At 38.0% G+C, this 19,905-nt stretch overlaps 1 protein-coding gene across 3 annotated transcripts in view; it reads left to right on the top strand.

Moving 5' to 3' along the window:
• Nucleotides 1-19,905, top strand: part of zfhx3b (zinc finger homeobox 3b) — a 346,429-nt gene that overhangs the window by 88,958 nt on the left and 237,566 nt on the right. For 2 of the 3 annotated variants that reach the window (XM_077562961.1, XM_077562959.1), the window contains exon 1: nucleotides 1,987-2,194. The exons of the other annotated variant lie outside the window; for it this stretch is intronic. The gene's annotated coding sequence lies outside the window, so the exon portion shown is untranslated. Of the gene's footprint in view, nucleotides 1-1,986; nucleotides 2,195-19,905 lie in introns of those variants that run through there. 3 annotated transcript variants of the gene reach the window in all.

The following is a 19,905-nucleotide window of genomic DNA, read 5'->3' as shown; positions in this document are numbered from 1 at the left end:
TGTTAGCATACAGGTAGAGCAGACAGCATTAGGTTGTCCCTTTGTGTATGTGTGTATCATCTCTCTATTCATGCTTTTCTCATTTGAAGTTAGTTCAGTAAAGGAAACGAAAGCTCATTGTTTTTAACTCACAAAGGCTATTCAAAAAATAATATTATAAGTCCACATCATTATGCTAGTATTAAAATGATGGCGATGGACTGTTAATGCCAGTGGAGTCATTTCCAGTTGGGCTAATGGTGGTGATCGACGAGGCCGGCTGGGCCTTGGGCCACATCGCACGCTGGATGGCTGGCGTCGACGTCTCCACACAAAAGGGCACTTGGTGCACCTTCACATAGTTGAGGGAGTGGCTTGTAGGTTAGTTTGAACCCTGATGTTCAACCTGTACATGTTTCTTTAGTCTCATATGCAGCATTATACAAAACTAGCTGTTTAATTAAACTCAAGATGATTTTGGGATGCAAATTAACCTGATTGAATGATAGCCTACTAATAGTCCCGAGTGCAACTTTTTGATTTAAGCAGGTAACGTTATTAACATGTGCTGATAATGAATCACATGTGATGGCAATTATTAAAATGGAGAAGAAGGGCAAATTAACTTCTAGGAAATAATGAAAATTGGGAGTTTATTTTCAAGATGACTTTTTTTGTAATTAGTTACCTAAATTTGGATGCAATAATGTTTTGTACAATATCTAATTTAATGCCTTATTTGGAAAATGTCATTTTGGCCCGCTAGCTTTTATGTGTGAGGATATTACACTTTTTTTATGTCTTTGACACTACAGTTTTCTTTCTTTCTTTGTGTCTTTCATTCTTTTGGTTCTTTCTTTCTTTCTTTGTGTCTTTTTTGTGTCTTTTTCTTTCTTTCCTTCTTTCTTATTCCATCTGTCTCTTTATGTCTTTGAATTGCTTTCTCTAGATCCATCTTCCTATATTTCTTTTTTCCTTTTTCTTTCTTGTCTCTGTCCTTTCAGCCACGTACACACACACACACACACACACACACACACACACACACACACACACACATGCACGCACGCACACACACGCACACAAAGTGTAATAAATTGAAGTCGTTTTGATGAAAAAAAAAAGTGGCATTGAAAATGGCTTGGAGAACGATGCCCTCAAGTATCACCCGGGATGATAAGGCAATCCCAGTCACTGCATAAATAAATAAATTAAAATCGTAGTCCATGTGTTTTTTCCCCCACCTCCCCTCAGACTGGCAAATAAAGCCCCCCCACAGCTTGACATATCACTTATACACCCCTGCACTGCTGATGCAGCCACTGCTATCCCCCCAACCCCATATAATGTCCACCTGCATAAAAAAATAAAAAAATAAAAAATGAATGTAGCTTTTGTACTAAATAATGCATTTGACTAATACACATTCAGGTGGAGGCAGTCTTTGGCCCCCATCGCTTGCTCCAAATATTGAATCGGGGACAGGGGGAGTCCGGCGACTGCTTGACGATAGGCTCGAGCGGCAAAGAGTGAGAAAAGAGGAGAAGAGCGAGGGAGTGAGTGGAAGAAGATGGAGAGTGAGAGAGTGGCAAGCATATTATAAGTCATCCATGTGGATCACCCTGCAAGATTGGGAGCAATCCCTTGTTGAAATTGTCTTCTAAACACTTTGGAGAAAGGCAAGGAGACGGGATGGAGCGGCCAGCCTTTCTCGCTGTCCCGGCTCAGGTAGAGAGACCTGACACACTGCTGCTTGCCTCTGTCTATTTCACTTTCTGTGTGTGTGTGTGTGTGTGTGTGTGCGGTGTTGTGAGCCAGCCAGGCAGGCGGCCGGCTAGTGACTGTGTGCACATGTGTTGGAGCGAGAGGAAGAGAGAGAGAGAGACTGTATGTGTGTGTGCGAGTGTAAGGAAGAAGGGGTATTATGCACCCTGGATGTTGCCTCGTGCTTTAAACAGCTGCCTACAAGCCCAGGTATTGCGCGCCGGCTTCTAAATAAGCAGCACGTTTATGGTCCCAGCCCACCACCACCACCACCACCACCACCACTCCACCACCACCGCCACCCTTCCGGACTGTGAAATCAGACTCATACAGATGCGTGGGGCTTGAGCAGGAGCATGAGGCGGCTCCTGCATGACTTACTGAAGCTAGAGGTGTAGAGGACCGGCAGAGAGGGGACTGTAACCACATAGAGGGGGAAAAAGACAGTAAGGTCAGTAAAAAGCTTTTGTCATGTGTGCCGTGCCGGAGTCAAGTCTACTTGGGAGCTGGCGAGCGTTTGCAAGTAGTGGTTGTTGAAGTTTGTGGCAAGCATGGTCTGATTTGAGGTTGACAGCTGGGGGCACATGGGAACACTGGACCTAGGTGCTCTCAGGGAGGGGTGGGGGGCGTGTGTGTGTGTGTGTGTGTTGGTGGGTAGGGGGGGTTAACTTGGAGTGGCCCAACTCTGAAGTTTTGTGTGTGTGTGTGTGTGTGTGTAAGAATGTACACTTTGTGTGTGCGGACATTGTTTTAACAGCCTGCGTCTTTTTCTTTTTTTTTTAATCCAACCTAGAGGATTGAGAATCTTTTTTTTGTAAGCAAATTATTTTTGATTTGATATTTGATTGATATTGTAACAGTTAGTCAAAAATGACACTTTTTCGGATCATGAACAGTAAAGGTGATGTTGCCATGGTTTTAAAGCTGCAAAATGGATGGGTTTAATGATTGGAACTTATACAGTGAAGTTGAGTGTTGTTTTGTATTTGACTAACTTGATGCAAAAGTACGATGTCTGTGTGGGGTTATGTTAAAAACAGTAGGGATGGGTAAGCACCGATACCAGGTATCGGGCCTTATTTAAATGTATCGGTACTCATGACAGTGGGCGATACCGGTATCGGCCCTCCTGCAATCAGGAACTAGAAGTTCGATGCCTTCTTAAAATAATCATGTTTACAATAGTCATGTTTTCAGATTTGTCAGAAAACACAAAAAAATGTAAACATTTGCATCATGAGGAGATGATTTAGGCCCAAAAATATTTTTTTTGCAAAAAAATGACTTTGGTAATTATTTTAGGAGGGTGATAAATAAGAAATTGAAAAAAAAGAATATTGCCATTAATTTCTTGCAATCTGAAGAAAATGTGCTACGCAGGTCTTTTTTTTATTCTCTGTCGTTTTTTAATAGATATTTTAGGTAACAAAAGTACTAGTGGTATTGGTACTTGGTATCGGTATTGGTGACTACTCAAGAGTTGAGTATACCTGTACTGGTATTAGTCTGCAAAAAAGTGGTATCGAACATCCCTAATAAATTAACTGTATTTGATTTGTTGACATTGTGAACATGATGAAAATAAGTTTACATGACATCAAAGTGTTACAAATTGGGTCATATCGGATTAAAAAATAAACAGTATATAATATAATCTATTTCCTCATAGAAAGAGGCCACCCTCCACAGAGTGTGCAATCGGCAAACACAACAACCTGTCAGTGTGTCACGCGGTGACGTTGTCCAATGAGAAGGGTCAGTGGGTCCACGTGACACACTGACACACACATACACACACAAGATGGTGTCCAAGTGAGTTTTTAGTTTTTATTCCAAGTGGCTGCACTATGAACCACAAATATCCATGACACAAATCACTTCATTTTATTCACTTTTTATTTTGTGCTGTAAAGAAGGGAAAAAAAGGCTTAATGGCAGATTTTTGCTCACGGGTGGGAGGAACACGCTTTCGCTATACGTGGCGGCATTTAAATGCGTGGCGCAAAAGTGAAAAAAGCCGCTATGACCAAATTGTCAGCAATACTAAAGACATCAACACAAAAATTTCAGCCATCCATCACAAGTGTCGGCCGGTTTCTGTGGCGACAGTGATTTATTCCCGGCCTGAAATCCATTTGGACTTGCTCGCTAACTCACTCACTTCCTCACATTCACTGTCTCACACACACACGCTCACACACACACACACACACACACTAGCACCCAACACCATGTTGTGATTCATACACCATATTAATAAACATTTATTCAAAGTTGACAAGTGTTAATTGTTCGTTTTTTGATAGATTTGACTGTGTTGAGAGAGCAACTTTTGACTTTATTGCCACTGTCAAATTTGGAGTCAAAGCAAAATAAGTAGCGCTTCTTTCTTTCTTTGAGTCATGCATCCCTCCCATGAAGAAGCACACTATTAAAAAACAAAACAAAAAAATACATAAAAAAGCACGTTATCATGGCGGAGTCGAGTTTTGACGTTTTTAACTAGGACTGAATTGGAGAAAACTAAAATCTGTTGAATTAGATTTTTATGCTGTTGAAAATTAAATTTGGCATGTTGATTCAAGAATTGAAATGTTTTTCCCCACAGCTTAACCTCCAGATAAGCAAAATTCCACAGATTAACATCAAATGCGATAGTCCTCAAGTTTAATCATCTACAATGTAAATTTTAACTACTTGCACACAATTATAAAACATCATGCCTGTTTCTTTCAAATTTGATTGAATTTCAATATTTGAACATTTTTATGAAACAAGCACATATCTGTTAAGTACTGTTAAGAATATGTTTTCATATTCTTTAGAAAATGGGGATCTTATAGTTAAAAAATGTGACATAATGGAGAAAAATTATAAACAACCATCAGGCCTAATGTAATTGAGATTTTTTTATGCTTGATATTGCAATTGTGATTTAATATGTGATCATTTTTTCAAGGTCTTCTTCTCATTTTTTTTTTTTAACAAACACAATCAATCTGTATTGCAATAAATTATATCATATTTATTACATGTAATAGTTTTATTCTTTTTGCTTAAGCTTTCACTAAAATCAAGGAAAATTAACCACAAAATAAGGTGAAAGAGTTTATTTATCTACTTATATTTGGGTTGTCAACTGTCGAAACACTTTGACTTTCAGTCTTTTAAGCGCTCACTGTGACAACTTCACAAAATTCTACCAAACCTGTGTGGTGTAAACATAAGTCAGTCATCAATAAGATTATGACAATAATGTAAACAAATCTGTGGCTTTATCACTCAACTTTTTGTGTTTCGTGAATCAATGACAGACTGCAGTTCTGAAGCTCTGAACTTTAGAACACAATTAGGCACATATATATATTTATATATAATAAAATCAAGCTAACTGACCTAAATGAAGCAGTTGTTTTTTAATTTCCAAATTGCAGCCTTTGCCATTTGAAAACTGCATTTTACTACATTGTGGTGTAGATTTGTATTTGAAAACCATCCATGAGGGCGTGTGTGTGTTTACAATGTTGGACTACAAGAGAAAAAAAAGAGAGGAAAGCAGGCTTGCACCCCTTCTTCATTTCATTTCCTCTTTTTTCTCCACAGCTTCTGTGGTATTTTTTCATATGTTCCGTGATAAGTCACGTCCTATTCGCTGTGCAGGCAGATTTATCAGTCGGTCCACTGCTACTAATATCCTCCATCCAACGACTAGCAAAGCCCCAGCTCTCGTTGTAAACCTTGACCCGAGCCCACGACCGCTTCCTGAGATCTGGTTCCGTCACGTGAATGTTTCCTCATGAATTCCGCCATATTGGCTGATGGCTGTCATGCAGATGCATGGTTAGGAGCCGGAGCTGTCGGCTCTTAACGCGTTGCTTTGTTAGACGTGCGCGTGTCTGGCCTGCGTGTGCAGACGGAGTCAAGGGCAGCAGAGATGCATCCGTCTGCTGCGGCCTGCGCACGTCTGGGGGCTGAGGCCAGTCTGGGGAAGTGGCCACAGAGGTCACTCGGGCGCCATGACAGCCAACATGTTTGCAGTCTGCTTGCTTTAGTCATCAAGAAAGGAGGAAATCATATCATAATCATAAGGATTTGATAGCTAGCCACTGTTTGAAATGCATTTTTGGCATGAGATAAGCAAATGAGTCACACAGAAACACATTTATCATGCTTTGATCAACAAAGTGCGTGTATATCTTTAGTTGGACGTCATTTATAAAGGCAAATTTACAATTATTTGAATTATTTAAAAAACAACCATTTAAAAAAATCTAAATTATGCAAATTATTTGGAAATAATTAAAATTAATAGATATGCAAAATAATTACTGAATTAAATGGCCAAACTGTGTATAATGATAGTGATTACACTTTTAATCCATTACAGTACATTTCAGTTGTATTTAACTTAAAAGTGCAATATATTTGCATTCAATTTTTTTTTAAACAGTTATGTAACTGTTAAATACTTTTGTGGAATTAATCTACTGCCTTGTATTTTGTAAATACTGGGACCAGGGATGGGCAATTTAAATGCTGGAGAGAGCCACAATATTATTATTATTATTATTATTATTATTATTCAGTGCTACTGGGGGCCATATGGGACCATGCACTTCCACACCATCTGTATGGTGACCAAAATGCTATTTTAGATAAGGACAAAACATGCAGACATGCAAAATATGTGATCTTGATATTATCTTAATATTAACTGTGATTTGTACCCCCCCCCCCCCTTTCCAGTGCATAGGGCCTTCTTGCATAAAAATGACCACTCAAGGAAGACACAAAATTGCTGAAGAGCAAACCAACATTAGGTGCATTTTCTGCATTATTTAATGAAAATCAACATATCATTCAAAATCCCCCAAAAAATATTTGGCCTACCCATGTTGTAGTATAGGGTAGTATACAACTAAGCCATGTCTGCCATCTAGTGGTGAATGGTGATATTACAACTTCAAATTAACCCATTTTCAGTTCAGCATTTGCAGATTAACAAAATAAAATAAAATACATGGTTGTTTTTTTCCCGTTTTTTCCCGAGGATTCCCCATCCCATCCATGTAATAAGTTTGCAAACCACTGATCTAAGGAGACAACGGTCAGCCACTTAAACACAGTTTTGAAGCATGACAACACTGGTGACATCCCCTCTTAAGTGTCCTGCTCAACTTTAAGGTCTGTGTGAGACTTTGAGTGTTGCTGGTCATAGTGATTAAACTCAGACTAAGGTCTGGCCTCGGCCATGATAATGTGCCAAACGTACACGGTCTCCTAAAATCCTGGATTAACGGCTGCTTTAAGAGCTTAACATGGTCGGCCATTCAAACATGCGCTGGATTGATTTTGCTGCTTGTTAGCGCCTGTCGGCTGCAGCAAGAATAAGGGGAAGTCATCAGCGCCTACGCTTTCCTGGAGACAACGCTCATCTGTTCTGACACGGTGGAAATCATTAGTATGATTATGGATAAAAAAATAAATAAAAAAAACATTGACAGTATTGTATATGATGATTTGTCATATACTTGTCAAGCAAACATACTGGCAGATATCTTGTATACAGTGTACATTTTAATTTAGCTGAGGCAAAGTTATTTACATTTTTAAATAATATGATATATTAGAGATGTTTATATATATTTTTACTGCATTTATACGAAAACAGGTTAATTGTCTTTCAGATGTAGTTTTATTATCAGAAGAAGACAGCAATGAGCAATGTGAATTCTCCTTTATGCAGTATTTTCTGATTAGCTGATTGCACCTTGACATACACCATTCTGCAAGAATAAAAAAAAAGAATCTCAACATTTGTTATTTATTTATTTTTTATTGAAAATGTAGGTAATTCTGTGCTTTGGCCATCAACAAATGCCTTGGGTTATTTTAAGGGACAAGCAGAATAATCATACAAATGTTGGAATTTTTTGACAATTGCATTAATTTTTTTAAGCAAAAGTGGAGTGCATCATGTTGTTGGCTTACAGGGTTAGGCCGATAACCTGCCTTTTTTTCAAGGAATCATAGCCACGATGGCCATCCTTTCACTGTTTTACAATCGGGAAATAGATGAATAGAAAATGGCCATTAATTTCATGCAATTTAAAGGAAAATATTGAGATATACAGTAAAGCCTTTCTTTAAAATTATCTCAGTTTTTTGGAGGGAAATTTTACATAATTTACATAAGTATGGTGGTATCTGTACTTGGTATCGGTGACTACTCAAGAGTTGAGTACTCGTGCTGGTATTGGTCTGGAAAAAAAAGATAAGTGGTATCGAACATCCCTATTAGTTTACGATGCAAAGAACAACGTGATGTTAAGTATGTGATAGCTATCGTACGTCCATGGCAACATTTTGTTCAGAGCTAATCAGAAAACTTCCAAAATAAATGTATTTATCATTTACTCACAGTGGAGTCTAGGAAATGTAGTCAAATACCTATCAAGGCCCTTTGACGAGGTCCAGGCCTTTGGTAGCATGTGAAAGTGCAAGGTGAAAGTTTCCTGTTATTGGCTGTTTAAATGTATTGTGCTGTCATCCTTCGATCTCAATCATACCAATATTTTGTGTTGAAAGCACTTTATATGTTCATCAAATGTGAAATAATCTTGTGCGGTCAAAGCTGCTTCGTTAGTTAGTGGGTTCCATCACATTCAATATGCTGACGTAGGGATCACGAGTCCCATGCTCATCCCCAACATGTTTCTCAAGCATGCAAACTGGCTTGGGTGCATCCGTAGAATTAGTTTAATGGCATTAATGTTGGCGAGTTCACCAAACACTTCTTGACATCCTCATTGCTGCCTTGTTGCCCCCCCCCCCCCCCTTCCAAATTGGTGTGTCCATGTTGGCCCGTGGGGTCCTGAAATCAACAACATGTAAATGTGATGTAATCATGTTAGGCCCTCTTGCACGATGTCTGGACCAAATACGTATGGTCATTCCTCGTCTTATTACAGCTTATTACTGCAGTCATGTGCATAATCACCCCCATGCTTTTGTTATGTGTGAGTAACTTTTGCACCCCCAGCTGCAATCCTGACAAATGATTGTGCTTTTTCAGGCCTGCTCGTTTATCCGGGCTGTCGCCTGTGTCTATAAGGAGAAATCCAATTGTTTGTTTTGGCACTGCACTCTCAACCATAACTAAAAAACGCTAACTGAGCAATCCCAATCAGCCAGCAAAACAATTATCTGGCATCAATTTATTTTTTAGAGCATACAATAGAATAAACTACAGTAGAGAGTAAATGTTAATCGGTGATTGTGTTATAAAAAAAAAAAAAGCAGCATCGTGTTTGTTTTATGGTGTGAAAAACGCAACTTTCAAATTTCCCTGAGCAGAATTTCTCATTTTGATGTACTGGTCCTGCCCCGTGTTTCATGGCGTGCTATCTGTAAGAGTAATGGTGGTGGCGTTTGGTGCTATGTTGATTCAATCTTAGCTCTTCTGCAATAATTCAGGAGCGTGCAAGAAGGGGCGGAGTGAAGGGGGGGTGGGGGGTTCGGGGCATTTTACTCCGCCAATCCCCCCTCCGCCATCACTGGAATATAATCCGCTGTCTCCTGACCTTCAAATCATGCAGCGTTGCAGTCATTTCAATTGGCCCGGCCGCCATTAGCGTGAAATGTCCTCTAGCCACTCGCGCTCGTGCGTATGGAAGGTTTCCTTTCACCCAGCGTGGTGTCCCTCCTCTACTTTACACCTTCCAACCGTCTGCTTTTTTTGCTCCAACGTGCCCCCGGAAGCCGGTCATGGGGGGTGGGAGCACCATGCATGGAAATGAGCCACCGCAGGAGATGCTCTTGGTCAAAAAGACTGCATGAAAAAACATTCGCTATATTAAATATCATTATGCTGCTTTAAATTCTTTCGGAAAATTGACTGTTATCATATATCATATAATATGAGTCTATAGTTCTACAATTGCTATTTAGCCTTTTTCAAATCTGAATCATCCAATATGCAATACCATCTAGTTGCTGTAATATCTAAATTGTTTTATTTCAAGTAAAATTTGGAGAAAAAATATCTATATACATCCAAGTGTCTCTATAGTGGCCAACATTACAATACACTTGTGTAGTGTTCATTTCAAGTGGTTGTCCAAAATGAGACCACATTTTTATTCACAAAATATATATTTAATCATAGTGTAAGCCACTTTAACATTATGTAGAATTTGAACATTAACAAAGCGCTTAAAAAGCAAGTCATTCTGGTACATATAATTTGTGGAAATGAATTAAGCAACTAAATCAACATGTGTTGTGAATTTCAGGGGGCGGCCATTTTGCCACTTGAGCCCTTAAAGCACTGTGATGCCATTTTCAGTCAACAGCAAAATAAAAATTTTGCTGCTTAATTCATATGCTAATAATAATAATAATAATAATAATAATTAGGGATGGGCGAGTACCAATACCAGGTATCGGTATCGGGCCGATACTTTGGTACTCCCCAGGATATCGTTACTGGTGGGATATCCCCCACGTCCACTCAACCTGGTTCAGGCAGGGCCGTGGCTGGCGTGGGGTAAGTTTCCGCATTTGCGTTCAAGACGCCATGAATTGAACGAACGACACGATACATACATATGTTGTATAGGCCCTATGTTATTTTAGCGTGACGTGAAGGCTGCCACGTTACGTTTCAAGAACAAATCCAAGAACAAATTGTTTCAATTTTATTCTTTTCAGTAAAACTATCCCAATTTTATTAGCATATAGGTAGTGCATCACAAAATAAGAATGCAAACAAATTACACTGAAGTATCGTGTTTTGAAAAAAAAATCTTCAAAAAGCAGATATACTTTACTTATAAAATATTCTTCAATGGACAAATAACTGAACTATACTATTTGATTCACATAGCACTGAAGGGAGCTACACTGTAAAAAACACGTACAGCTGCACAATTGTGAAAATGATTGTAGCTGCTGATTATTGGCGGTACTTTTTAAATGCGGGCTCTGTTGCATATCTAATCAGTAATCACACACTTTCTCAACCAGTAGTCATGCAACTGCCAGGGGCCAAAAGAATGTTTAAGGCTTTGTTTTACCTAAATAACAAGCAAACCTACACACTTTGCAAGTGAAGAAAGTACAGCAGAAATTGGAGATAAGGAGCACCATGGAAAGGAATTAGTGGAATTGGATCAGTATTCATTTTTTTGGACTTGTTTCAGATTCAGGGCAAGTTACAGTATGTTAAGCTAACTGCTAAGATAATAGCATTTTCCTTCACTGATTAACATGATTCATTATTGTTAAGTAACATGATTCCTAATTGTGATTAATCATTTTGATTACAATATTGATTCAAATAATCATTATCTGGCTGCTGCGTATATTTTTGATTTTTGCTAAATGAATACTTGCACTTGGTTTTTGTATTTTATTTTTAAAATATTTTAACTAGATGAACTGGGCAAAATGGTATTATATGCAATATGTTAGTACAATCAAACTACATATATAGCACACATATTAGCTCCAATGCAATTCTGAATCAAAACTGCATTTTTTTGTTAGTGAGTGTCTTAAAAAGAGTATTTGTGGAAAATTAGGTCAGAAATATTAGTCATAATCTGGCGTTAACGCGTTGCTGTCAGTACGCGCCGACACAGCAAACGTAGCCTCTGTCACGTGTGTGACGGGCTGACGGCGAGCCGCTTGATGGTGTTTGATGGAGCGTGCGTCCGTAGTTCCCCCGGTCGAGCGCGTCGCACGCAGGATGCGGCCCCACCTCTGCTTATCATGTCGAATGAGAAGATCGACAGACTGGGCCGTGGAAATCACATGGCGGAGCTCAGCATGTGTTATGTTGCGAGCAGATAGACAGATAGATCAATAATTGAAAGAGGACACATTTGATATGATCTGAATATTAAAAATATATCAGAGGGCAAACAACATCCATGTCTGTCTTCAGATGTGTGCTGAGAGATGTGTGTCAAATCTCCAGAGAGAGGCTTTATTCAGAAGGGTCAACGGGTTCACTCCCTGTCTGACGTATGAAAGAATATTTTTAATATCATCATTTTGGTTGTTCGTACTTTCAAAAGCGGCGTGGCAAATAGCATCAGCCGCACCTTTCAATTTCATCTTTACTGTCGGCGTGCCTCGTAAATTATTTCTCCTCCATATTCATAACTACAAATAAATCTCTGTGACCTAGAATTCATTTTAGGGTAATTTCACAAACACGCGCATCTCTCAACGCTTTCCTTTTTTGTTGTGTTGGATCGGGCTCACTCTGTCACTGCTTGTTGTGTTTCTGGGACAATCGAAAATGTGTTTTTTGCTGCGTTTACTCACTGCTGACGTTGCGTTTGGGGTTTGTAGAGAAGTGACCCAGGTGCAGAGTGTGGACTGATCAGATTGTGTACATAGATAGCCATTGTGTCGCCTGATATTGCACACCACCTCATCTGAAGTCTGTCTCACCCTACCGGTTGTTAAATGCATTCTTATTTTTTATTTTTGATTAATGACCCCACTGGGGTGTGTCCGTAATTCTATGACTTGGAGGTCAAATTGAAATGCATGCACTGGATGCACAGAATTCTGATATTATTGCCTAATATACTTACTTACAAGCTATACATTTGGGAAAATAAAAACCAGAACAAGGCTTCACATCATCATCATGTTCAGCACTCTCCTATTTGAAAAGAGTGCGTGGACAGCCGACCATTTCAATGTCCTGGTCTGTAAATGTTACATCCTTTTTGTTTTCTAGTAAAGTCGCTCCGTGGCAGCAGAATGTTTCATTTCCTCCTGGAGATTGTCTTCACTAATGCAAGAGGGCTCTTAGCTCTGGAAGAAGCCAACATTGTGATGTCTGATAACCAGATCAACCTGAGGAGAATGCCAACAGTGGAACACATAAGAAAAAAGTTAGTCTGATTTGGGGAGGGGAACAGTACGTGGGTCGAATCATACGAACATTTAAAGGGAGAGTTTGCAATTTTCAGGGGGAAAAAAATCACTTTTTGTCTTATGTAGTTAATGGATACTTTACGTATGTTCTCCATTTGCATAGGTAAAAAGCATTTTTTTTTCTATATTTACTGTAATTTGATCACATGTTTTTAATGTAAATTTTATAACTTTAAGCCTGGAGAACCCAATAACCCTTTTCTTCTTTGGAAAATTATGAATTATACATTAAAAGACTGCTATAAGTTCACTGAACACCAAAATATATGTTTTTTTCAATTTTAACCCTTGTTTTTTGAACTAGCTCAGAGTTGCTAATTTATCAAAATATTTATATAAAACATACTCCTAGGCATTCTGCAACATGATATGAAATAGATTAACAAAACAAACACAATTTTACCATCTGATGGTTTGCTGAGAAGATGGTTTTGTTTGAATTAATTTCCAGCTCAACAAAACAGCATGTTGCCAGCCATCTTGTCACCACCACTCTGGCTCATGTAAGTACAATATTCATCCACTAGATGGCCCCATGCAGGGGTCAGAAGTGGCACTCTGGACTTTTGAAGTTAAATTTGTAAAAAAAAAAAAAAAAGGTCTTTGTTAATTGAGTAGCAGAATTTATAGGGGCCAAATTTGACCCCGTGGGTTCTCCAGGGTTGAAACTATTTTAAAAAATAATATCGCTGGCTGATGTTTGTCGACACGTCACTAGATAACCATCACATATGTGTAAACGTTAGGATACATTCAGCGTTAATCCTGAAATAATTCAACCTTTTTAAAAAACGACCGAGTGAGGTTCTACTATGGTTGCGGAAGATGCGGCATCGGATGGTCTTTTCAGCCACACAATAAACTTTGGAGAATGAGTGGTTCCTCCAGAAACAGCACACACATGGACAAGCCTCAAATGATTTTGTGCTGCCTTGCGTGCATCATTAAAAGATTGCTGCTTTGGTCCGGTGTCTCAGTGGTATTAGCGGCATAATTTACGAGTGCTTGCGTGTTGGAAATGACGCTACATAAACAATCTGTGTATACAATTACGTGATAAATGATTGACACTTTGTAAGTTACGCTTTCTTTCTCTGATTGGTTGTTTTTCGTGGGCACTGTGGTTTCTTGTACAGTGTATTAAATTAGAGGCACAAGATGAAGCCAGGAACTGCTTTTTTTTTACAATTATATTTATCATGTCAAGTCATAATTACTGTTTTAGCAAATATGACAAAAAGTTATTTTTGTTGTTGTTTCTTTTAATGGCAAACTCCCACTTTGAGTACAGTACTTTACATATTCATACAGTAAGTGGACCTGTTAACTTTACCTGTATAGTCTACATACACTACATATAAAGGACTAATACAAATATTAAGTTTACCTTAACCACGTCAGACTCTGTGCTGTTAAATAAGCATATTCCATGCAAATACTATATATTTCAATCATGAAATAACAATACTACAAATGAAAAACTGACCCCCACCCACCCAAAAAAATCTGTTGCCAAATTATTTTTCTTTTCTTTTTTTCTTTTCAGTTTTTATCTTTAATGTAACTAAAAATGACTTCATTATGTTTCTAAGTACAAACAAATTAAACAGCAGAATCTGGACAGTGAAAATTAATTAATAAAAAAAAAAAAAATTAATTTAATTAATAATAGTAATAATAATAATAATCATGATTATTATTATTATTATTTGATTGCTTTAGCCACATCTTTACAACATGAAACATTACATGTTCCTAAACTAATCACATGTATTGTTAGTACATTTTAGATACGCTTGAACCGGTAAATTCAATGTTGTACATTGTAACATAATACAATGACATTGAATCGGGTGAAATAAAAAAAGAAAAACATATATATATATATATATATATATATATATATATATATATATATATATATATATATATATATATATATATATATATATATATATACAGTATATACTAGTATTCATATATTTTAGGTTATAAATAATTTGCCATTAGCAGAAATATGAGCTCAAACAGGTCTAACAAAGTTAAAATTTAATAATGTATGTATTATAAAAAAAAAAATCCCTATATTTTTTCTTTTTCATGATTATTCTTTTTCTTTCATGAGAGCAGGTTGTCAGTTGCTCACTCATCATGAATTTTGTCAGTGGGCAGATACAGGTCAAATTATGTGATTGTACAATTTATTTATTTTTTAATTTTGGACTAATAGGAGCATGTGTCTGAGTGTGTTTGTACAGATGAACATGAAAAATGGGGTCTGGGACGGATGGGGTCGTGAGGGGGCCAAGCTGTCCCTGGCCATTCATTCTCTCTGGCCCTCCTGTCTAATTAATGGGCCACATTCATACACGTTATTGCACCGGAGGGTCTGTCACTCATTAATCATGTGACCTTCTCTGGCACCCTTAATGACCTTGGAGGAGTAGATCAGCTGGAGACAGTTGAAGCGCTGGAATTAAATTGTTTCTCGAAGTGGTCATGGTCATATCAGGCACTTGAATAGCTACTCAGCTGCGGGCCTCTCTGGTTACACGTTGGTGGACGCTTGCCCCATTGGTGCCCACTGTCATGATCATTAGACATACTTTGGCCCTTAAATATTTGTTGTTGTTTATACAATTGCTTGTAAGTTTGAGTTTGTGTGCTCGGTGTTAATTGTGTTAATGAAGTCCCGTGTAGGGCAAGAAACCATAATTGGCATTGATGATGTCCATTAACTTAAGGTAGTAGACCCATGTGATATCTCTTAGCCAATCATCAAAGTTTCTTCTGACTCACATTCAGCAGTTTATGTGTATCTTCAAAAGAAGGGACATTTTGAGGAAAAAAATTTGCAACTTCTCAAAGCTATTTGTGTTTAACGTGAAAGGCTCTCTCTAAACATAGGAGAAGGTTGGTGCCAACACCTAGAGTTGCCAGAAACTGTATTCAAGTAAAAGTACTGTTACCAGGGTTATAGCTTGGAAATGTTCATTATAGCTATTTTATTTTATTAATATTTTTTTTAACTTTTTTGCCCCCGGTTTAGGTAGTTTTAACCCCTTAGATGATTGCAGTGGACGTGACATATTTGCACTTTTAAACCAATAAAATGCATAATTTGGATGATGTCAACACTTCTGATTCATGATTGGATCCTAGCTAACCAATCACAATCGCAAGTTGATTTGCACGATGTTCATGCTCAAATTGTTACATATAAGCTTGTCATATTATCCTGGCATCCACTACAACAAATACAAACAATAGATAGCCCCCAAACAAAATAAAAACAAATAAATCCATGTTGTTCTTATGTGGAAAAAGAGTAAAAATCAGAAGAAGAAAAAAGCCCAGCACAAAAAATGTGGGTCTGAAGGGGTTAATTTGTTTCCAGAGCAGGTTTGTTAGTTTTTACTCTTTCTTTTTTTGTTTTCATAAATGCTTCATTTTAGTTTAATTTTATTAGTTTTAGAATGAGATTAAAATAAATAAATAAATAAATGAATACATATTTATTGAGTGCAACAATAAGAAAAAAAAAAACTCACGATAAACATTAAAAGCCAACTATCCACAAATCAAATACAGGTACTGTTTAGCACTACATACCACTTGTCAGTCATAGTCAGTGGATGGATGGTAGATAGATAGATAGATAGATAGATAGATAGATAGATAGATAGATAGATAGATAGATAGATAGATAGATAGATAGATAGATAGATAGATAGATAGATAGATAGATAGATAGATAGATAGATAGATAGATAGATAGATCGATCATAACAAAGTTCCATTTGAGAGATATAGATTCCATTGAAATTCCATTTAAGAGATCAAAAGAAGAATAAAAAACAGACTCATCTGGCGTTGTAATGTAGTGCACTTCTGCAACACTGCTAACTACAACCACAAAAATAAGAAACTCGTTAAATGAACATCTTTTTTACAGTCTCAATCCAAACTGAGCATGGAAATTACTTAACTAATGTGTAAGTGATTATAATACGGTCAGCGTGTTTATAGTTTACTGCATGTATCAGTCGTTTTGAGAAGGCATCGAAAAAGAAGTTGCTTGCGAAGGTTGAAAACTTTGACGAAAGTAATTGCAAGGAAATGTACGCCTTTTGCCACTAAATCTGTGACACTCTTCTTCACGTACTGTGTACAGTATTTCAAACTGTTATGAATCCAAAAGAGCTCATTTCCAAAAGCAGATGGAAAAAACTTTGAGTCGACTGTTTTTCCTCATCGTGTTTTTGTTTTTGTTTTTTTGTTAAGCACCACAAAGTACAAAAAAACACATTTGTGTTGCCAATATATTTATAAATAAATATACTCTGGGAAAAAACAAAACAGATTTCATCATGTGTCCAAAGTTTAAACGTTAGGGCTGCCACCTTCTTTTCACCATGGCAACATTGAAATGTCGGCTTTCTTCTTGGTGACATTGAAATGGAGTGATTTTGTTTATCCTCGCCTTTTGTTTATTTAACATTTTGCACAGCGGGGGAGTTTCAGATAGATTGTTTTCAAGACAGTCCCTGCAGACAGCGAGCAAACACTCTACAGCTTCATCAAACACGACTATCTTCAACTTTCCCCCTCTGCCGCGTGCAGGGAAATGTGACTGAGAGCCGCATTGTAATGGAATATGATTGTAAACCATTGTCATAATTTTTTACTGTCTGCGTCTCTAACGATATGCAAGCGCCGCTTTTTTAGAAGCCTTCTTTTCCCAAGCTCGGAGTAAGTGCACCCTAAATAGGAAGGAAACTCATTGATGGATAAAAACATTGTCGTGTGGTGAACATTTGTGAGGATGATACTCCATTTTTTTTCCGCCTCCACAAAAGGCATCAAGAAATGAAATTCAACCTGAAGTTAAAACAATGATTTTGTGAGTCATGAAGTTCAGCACTGCACAAAATAGGTTGGGGATTTATTTTGTTAAGATAACCGAATTAAATTCCAGCATTAGACTGAATTTTGATTGTCCACGGTCACAAATGGGTTGTGTGACGGTAATTACGCCATGCTACTTCCTCTCCTTGCTCCCAAGCAATCGTTGCCTTTTTCCTTCCGTCTTTCCTTCCACCAGCTTTCTCCCTGTCGAGAGTGCAGGCTTGATTAATATTTTCCACTCTTCCGTAACCATGGAAATAAGGTCACTGCATATGATACTTAATTGAATCTTCCCTGTGCTTTTGTGTGCATCTCCTGTGTCCGGACAAAAAAAAAAAAATCTTCCACTGATGACTCCGACCCCTGTTCTCCACTCCGCTCCCCTCCATCTTCACTTTCATTTTGTGCCCCATGAATTTATTCATATGTTTCCTCTGCTACCTCTTTTCTTAGACGCCCTTTCTTCCCCCGGCCTAGTCTTCCTTGTCTTGTCCTGTCAGAGTATTTTACTATCCCCCCCCCCCCCCCCACCAGCATTGTTCTCTCGCATGCTTTGTCCCCCTACAAAGCATGTAAGCCAAATTCAACGTTATTTAAATGTAGCCTATGTTTATACGTGCTTGCTGGACCAACACTCAAATTACATATTGCTGTTTAATCTCCACGTAACGCACAGCGCCCTTTTCCAGCAAAGCATTTGCATACTCAAATTAGTCTCGGGCACAACCATTGCATGTAATTCAAATGACACTGATGACTCAAGTGGCGGAGCCAAAAGTCTGCCGGAGAAGCAGTGGGTCCTCTCAGAGCAGGTGTTCTGATTAATGACTAGCAAATTGGGGTCCTCTAAGATGTGGACTTAAGTGGGGGACGTGTCTCCTCTTCACACGACGCATGGACCAGTACGTAAACACAAGCCCGAGCGTCTTTGTTCAGGCAAGTAGAGAAGCTAATCCATGACAAGAGGAGGTCGACATTCGCAGGGAGGAAACAGTCGAGTGGATAAAGAGCAACATGATGAACATACAAGCAAGACTCGTGCTTGATTAACATTATAGGGACCAATCCACAAAATCAGTGTTTTTTGCTTGTGATAGCTCTCAGAATCAATTGGATTTTCAGTTTTTTCAACTCTTAATTTCGATTGTACACATTACTACTGAACTATGCGATTTTTTTAATGTTAGCTTTTTTTGTGCTGAAAGTACCTGAACATAACAGGAGCAAGTTTTTTGCATAAAACATTACATTACATGAAAAAACTGTATAGCCAAATAGTATTTTTTTCAGTGTTGTTCCATAAAAAGATATAATAAAATATTTACCAACAAAACTAAATAAATAACACACCTTCTCCCTATTCACAAGTGAGAGCTTGTAACACTAACGAGTCACATGACTCTGAAATTTGAAAATGTCCTAAATTGGGCATTGTCAGTGAGGGGTGTGCTCACTTTTGTTGCCAACAATTTCAACATGAAATGGCAGTAAATGCATATTGCTATGCAAGCTTTACTACTTCACTTTGTAGCATATGCGTTTTCCATAATATTTTGAAAAACACGAGGGACGTGAGAAAGTGCCCAGAAAATGCACATGTTAAGATTTAAAGATAAAGTCAGTTACTGCAGTTATTGGACATTAAATTGAAAATTGTTTCCAAAACAAGTACCAATGATTCAGACATAAGCATGGAAGATTGTACAACTCTAGGGGGAGCCTGGGAGTCAAAAGAGATAGACCCGATGACTCTTTTAATGAACTATATTTGCTACATGTTCTCATTTTTCTTTTTTGTCCACAATGACTTAATAATTCAAATAGGTAGTCCATTTGGCGCATGGTATTGTCATTTTATCTGAAAGGTTACATTTGTTAATGTTGGTCTATTGTAAGGGGAGTCATGTTTGCTCTAATAAAAGTGGGACAGTGATCTCAAGGCAATCATTACACTCAAATAAAACAGAGTCATATGCGGAAAGAGGCGGGGGGCGAAAAACATGTATACATCAGTTCTGACATGGCCGCCATAAAATAACCATTAGCAGTTAGCTACAATTTGAAGTGACAGTCTATCAATAATATCACTCTGAAAATGGGACAGGTTTGTTGCTGTCTTTAAATCATCAGCGAGGTCCATATCGCGGAAAAGCATGCAGGTATAGGAAATGCATTAAGGCTTGATGTTAATGGGTGTGGCGGGAGCTGGGGGACACCCGGGGGCACATCGCTCACATCTCACTGGGCCACCAGCCGCCAATGACAGACTTTCCTCTTAGCGTGACAGCGACTCAC

The sequence above is a fragment of the Vanacampus margaritifer genome, chromosome 4 (assembly GCF_051991255.1).
Source record: "Vanacampus margaritifer isolate UIUO_Vmar chromosome 4, RoL_Vmar_1.0, whole genome shotgun sequence".
Taxonomy (NCBI): domain Eukaryota; kingdom Metazoa; phylum Chordata; class Actinopteri; order Syngnathiformes; family Syngnathidae; genus Vanacampus; species Vanacampus margaritifer.
The sequence above is the reverse complement of the archived record's forward strand: the minus strand, read 5'-3'. Positions and strand labels throughout refer to the sequence as shown.